Genomic DNA, 5,708 nt, shown 5'->3' with positions numbered 1-5,708 from the left:
GTCTGGACCCAGTCCCCGCAGCCTGCCCCTTGGTGGGGCAGTACCCCCGGAGGCCAGGAAGGTCTGGGCAAGGCTGGCCAGGGGCAGGGGCCCTGCTGGGTCCTGCCCCTGGCCTGTGGGGCCTCTGAGCACAACCGGCCCTCTCCCACTGGAAGACCTCCCCGGCTGCCTCCAAAGGCCGGTTTGCCAACACTCCCGCCCGCTGTTCCCGCCAGGCACGCACAATGCTCCCAAGCCCGGGAGAAAAGCGCTTCGGGGTGTTGCTCTCTCCGGGCCCTTGCCCCTGAGCCTGGGGTCCAGGCAGTGTGTCCACACTCCCAGACCAAGGCAGAACCACATGCACACGTCTGTTCCTGACCCCTGCACCGGCAGAGCGCTCGGGGGAGCCACAGTCTGTCAGGCAGCTGCTGGGTTGGCTGCCTGTGTGGGAAGGGGCAGAGCCGACCTAGGGGCAAGTTGGGCCTCTTCCTCTCCCTGCTGCCCTGAGGCTGCTGGGCCAAAGAGGTCTTGGGCATCCAGCCCCTTGCTGGTCCCTTCCCGCTGACGAGGCCCTCTGAGCTCCAGCACCTTGCAGTGTGGAGACAGCCCCTGCCAGCAACCTCCTCTCCAAGGAGGCCTCAACCGAGGCCTAGGACCAGGGGAAAGGCACCAGCGGGGATGAGCCTGGGGAGGCGCCTGGGCATGTCTGGACCCAGTCCCCGCAGCCTGCCCCTTGGTGGGATAGTAACCCCGGAGTCCAGGAGGGTCTGGGCAAGGCTGCCAGGGGCAGGGACACTGCTGGGTCCTGCCCCTGGCCTGTGGGGCGTCTGAGCACAACCGGCACTCTCCCGCTGGAAGACCTCCCTGGCTGCCTCCAAAGGCCGGTTTGCAAGCACTCACGCGCGCTGTTCCCGCCAGGCACGCACAATGCTACCAAGCGCGAGAGAAAAGCGCTTCGGGGTGGTGCTCTCTCCGGACCCTTGCCCCTGAGCCTGGGGGACAGGCAGGGGGAACACACTCCCAGGCCAAGGCAGAACGACATGCACACGTCTGTTCCTGCCCCCTACACCGGCAGAGAGATCGGGGGAGCCAGAGACTGCCAGGCTGCTGCTGGGCTGGCTGCCTGTCTGGGACGGGGCAGAGCCGACCTAGGGGCAAGTTGGGCCTCTTGCTCTCCCTGCTGCCCTGAGGCTGCTGGGTCAAAGAGGTCTTGGGCATCCAGCCCTTTGCTGGTCCCTTCCCTCTGACGAGGCCCTCTGAGCTCCAGCACCTTGCAGTGTGGAGACAGCCCCTGCCAGCAACCTCCTCTCCAAAGAGGCCTCAACCGAGGCCTACGCCCAGGGGAAAGGCACCAGCGGGGATGATCCTGGGGAGGCGCATGGACATGTCTGGACCCAGTCACCGCAGCCTGCCCCTTGGTGGGGCAGTACCCCCGGAGGCCAGGAAGGTCTGGGCAAGGCTGGCCAGGGGCAGGGGCCCTGCTGGGTCCTGCCCCTGGCCTGTGGGGCCTCTGAGCCCAACCGGCCCTCTCCCACTGGAAGACCTCCCCGGCTGCCTCCAAAGGCCGGTTTGCAAGCGCTCCCGCCCACTGTTCCCAGCAGGCGTGGACAATGCTCCCAAGCCCGGGAGAAAAGCGCTTCAGGGTGGTGCTCTCTCTGGGCCCTTGCCCCTGAGCATGGGGGCAAGGCAGGGTGTCCACACTCCCAGGCCAAGGCAGAACCACATGCACACGTCTGATCTGCGCCCTGCACCGGCAGAGAGCTCGGGGGAGCCAGAGTCTGTCAGGCAGCTGCTGGGCTGGCCGCCTGTGTGGGAAGGGGCAGAGCCGACCTAGGGGCAAGTTGGGCCTCTTGCTCTCCCTGCTGCCCTGAGGCTGCTGGGCCAAAGAGGTCTTGGGCATCCAGCCCCTTGCTGGTCCCTTCCCTCTGACGAGGCCCTCTGAGCTCCAGTACCTTGCAGTGTGGAGACAGCCCCTGCCAGCAACCTCCTCTCCAAGGAGGCCTCAACCGAGGCCTAGGCCCAGGGGAAAGGCACCAGCGGGGATGAGCCTGGGGAGGCGCCCGGGCATGACTGGACCCAGGCCCGCAGCCTGCCCCTTGGTGGGGCAGTACCCCCGGAGGCCAGGAAGGTCTGGGCAAGGCTGGCCAGGGGCAGGGGCCCTGCTGGGTCCTGCCCCTGGCCTGTGGGGCCTCTGAGCACAACCGGCCCTCTCCCACTGGAAGACCTCCCCGGCTGCCTCCAAAGGCCGGTTTGCCAACACTCCGGCCCGCTGTTCTCGCCAGGCACGCACAATTCTCCCAAGCCCGGGAGAAAAGCGCTTCGGTGTGTTGCTCTCTCCGGGCCCTTGCCCCCTGAGTGTGGGGGCCAGGCAGTGGTTCCACACTCCCAGACCAAGGCAGAACCACATGCACACGTCTGTTCCTGACCCCTGCACCGGCAGAGAGCTCGGGGGAGCCAGAGTCTGTCAGGCAGCTGCTGGGCTGGCCGCCTGTGTGGGAAGGGGCAGAGCCGACCTAGGGGCAAGTTGGGCCTCTTGCTCTCCCTGCTGCCCTGAGGCTGCTGGGCCAAAGAGGTCTTGGGCATCCTGCCCCTTGCTTGTCCCTTCCCTCTGACGAGGCCCTCTGAGCTCCAGCACCTTGCAGTGTGGAGACAGCACCTGCCAGCAATCTCCTCTCCAAGGAGGCCTCAACCGAGGCCTAGGCCCAGGGAAAAGGCACCAGCGGGGTTGAGCCAGGGGAGGCGCCCGGGCATGTCTGGACCCTGTCCCCGCAGCCTGCCCCTTGGTGGGGCAGTACCCCCGGAGGCCAGGAAGGTCTGGGCAAGGCTGGCCAGGGGCAGGGGCCCTGCTGGGTCCTGCCCCTGGCCTGTGGGGCCTCTGAGCACAACCGGCCCTTGCCCACTGGAAGACCTCCCCGGCTGCCTCCAAAGGCCGGTTTGCAAGCCCTCCCGCCCACTGTTCCCGCCAGGCGCGCACAATGCTCCCAAGCCCTAGAGAAAAGCGCTTCGGGGTGGTGGTCTCTCCGGGCCCCTGCCCCTGAGCCTGGGGTCCAGGCAGTGGGTCCACACTCCCAGACCAAGGCAGAACCACATGCACTCGTCTGTTCCTGACCCCTGCACCGACAGAGAGCTCGGGGGAGCCAGAGTCTGTCAGGCAGCTGCTGGGTTGACTGCCTGTGTGGGAAGGGGCAGAGCCGACCTAGGGGCAAGTTGGGCCTCTTCCTCTCCCTGCTGCCCTGAGGCTGCTGGGCCAAAGACGTCTTGGGCATCCAGCCCCTTACTGGTCCCTTCCCTCTGACGAGGCCCTCTGAGCTCCAGCACCTTGCAGTGTGGAGACAGCCCCTGCCAGCAACCTCCTCTCCAAGGAGGCCTCAACCGAGGCCTAGGCCCAGGGGAAAGGCACCAGCGGGGATGAGCCAGTGGAGGCGCAAGGGCATGTCTGGACCCAGTCCCCGCAGCCTGCCCCTTGGTGGGGCAGTACCCCCGGAGGCCAGGAAGGTCTGGGCAAGGCTGCGAGGGGCAGGGGCCCTGCTGGGTCGTGCCACTGGCCTGTGGGGCGTCTGAGCACAACCGGCACTCTCCCGCTGGAAGACCTCCCCGTCTGCCTCCAAAGGCCGGTTTGCAAGCACTCCCGCCCGCTGTTCCCGCCAGGCAGGCACAATGCTCCCAAGCCCGGGAGAAAAGCGCTTCGGGGTGGTGCTCTCCTCGGGCCCTTGCCCCTGAGCCTGGGGGCCAGGCAGTTGGAACACACTCCCAGGCCAAGGCAGAACCACATGCACACGTCTGTTCCTGCCCCCTAAACCGGCAGAGAGCTCGGGGGAGCCAGAGACTGCCAGGCTGCTGCTGGGCTGGCTGCCTGTGTGGGACGGGGCAGAGCCGACCTAGGGGCAAGTTGGGCCTCTTGCTCTCCCTGCTGCCCTGAGGCTGCTGGGTCAAAGAGGTCTTGGGCATCCAGCCCTTTGCTATTCCCTATCCTCTGACGAGGCCCTCTGAGCTCCAGCACCTTGCAGTGTGGAGACAGCCCCTGCCAGCAACCTCCTCTCCAAAGAGGCCTCAACCGAGGCCTACGCCCAGGGGAAAAGCACCAGCGGGGATGATCCTGGGGAGGCGCACGGACATGTCTGGACCAAGTCCCCGCAGCCTGCCCCTTGGTGGGGCAGTACCCGCGAAGGCCAGGAAGGTCTGGGCAAGGCTGGCCAGGGGCAGGGGCCCTGCTGTGTCCTGCCCCTGGCCTGTGGGGCCTCTGAGCACAACCGGCCCTCTCCCACTGGAAGACCTCCCCGGCTGCCTCCAAAGTCCTCTTTGCAAACACTCCCGCCCGCTGTTCACGCCAGGCTCGCACAATGCTCCCAAGCCCGGGAGAAAAGCGCTTCGGGGTGGTGGTCTCTCCGGGCCCTTGCCCCTGAGACTGGGGGCCAGGCAGGGGGTCCACACTCCCGGGCCAAGGCAGAACCACATGCACACGTCTGTTCCTGCCCCCTCCACCGGCAGAGAGCTCGGGGGAGCCAGAGTCTGTCAGGCAGCTGCTGGGCTGGCCGCCTTTGTGGGAAGGGGCAGAGCCGACCTAGGGGCAAGTTGGGCCTCTTGCTCTCCCTGCTGCCCTGAGGCTGCTGGGCCAAAGAGGTCTTGGGCATCCAGCCCTTTGCTTGTCCCTTCCCTCTGACGAGGCCCTCTGAGCTCCAGCACCTTGCAGTGTGGAGACAGCCCCTGCCAGCAACCTCCTCTCCAAGGAGGCCTCAACCGAGACCTAGGACCAGGGGAAAGGCACCAGCGGGGATGAGCCTGGGGAGGCGACCAGGCATGTCTGGACCCAGTCCCCGCAGCCTGCCCCTTGGTGGGGCAGTACCCCCGGAGGCCAGGAAGGTCTGGGAAAGGCTGGCCAGGGGCAGGGGACCTGCTGGGTCCTGCCCCTGGCCTGTGGGGCCTCTGAGCACAGCCGGCCCTCTCCCACTGGAAGACCTCCCCAGCTGCCTCCAAAGGCCGGTTTGCAAGCGCTCCCGGCCACTGTTACCAGCAGGCGGGCACAATGCTCCTAAGCCCGGAAGAAAAGCGCTTCAGGGTGGTGCTCTCTCTGGGCCCTTGCCCCTGAGCCTGGGGGCAAGGCAGGGTGTCCACACTCCCAGGCCAAGGCAGAACCACATGCACACGTCTGACCTGCCCCCTGCACCGGCAGAGAGCTCGGGGGAGCCAGAGTCTGTCAGGCAGCTGCTGGGCTGGCCGCCTGTGTGGGAAGTGGCAGAGCCGACCTAGGGGCAAGTTGGGCCTCTTGCTCTCCCTGCTGCCCTGAGGCTGCTGGGCCAAAGAGGTCTTGGGCATCCAGCCCCTTGCTGGTCCCTTCCCTCTGACGAGTCCCTCTGAGCTCCAGCACCTTGCAGTGTGGAGACAGCCCCTGCCAGCAACCTCCTCTCCAAGGAGGCCTCAACCGAGGCCTAGGCCCAGGGGAAAGGCACCAGCGGGGATGAGCCTGGGGAGGCGCCCGGGCATGTCTGGACCCAGTCCCCGCAGCCTGCCCCTTGGTGGGGCAGTACCCCCGGAGGCCAGGAAGGTCTGGGAAAGGCTGGCCAGGGGCAGGGGCCCTGCTGGGTCCTGCCCCTGGCCTGTGGGGCCTCTGAGCACAACCGGCCCTCTCCCACTGGAAGAACTCCCCGGCTGCCTCCAAAGGCCAGTTTGCCAACACTCCCGCCCGCTGTTCCCGCCAGGCACGCACAATGCTCCCAAGCCCGTGAGAAAAG

The sequence above is a fragment of the Dama dama genome, unplaced genomic scaffold (assembly GCF_033118175.1).
Source record: "Dama dama isolate Ldn47 unplaced genomic scaffold, ASM3311817v1 ptg000020l, whole genome shotgun sequence".
Lineage (NCBI taxonomy): Eukaryota > Metazoa > Chordata > Mammalia > Artiodactyla > Cervidae > Dama > Dama dama.
Note: the sequence above shows the minus strand (reverse complement) of the source record.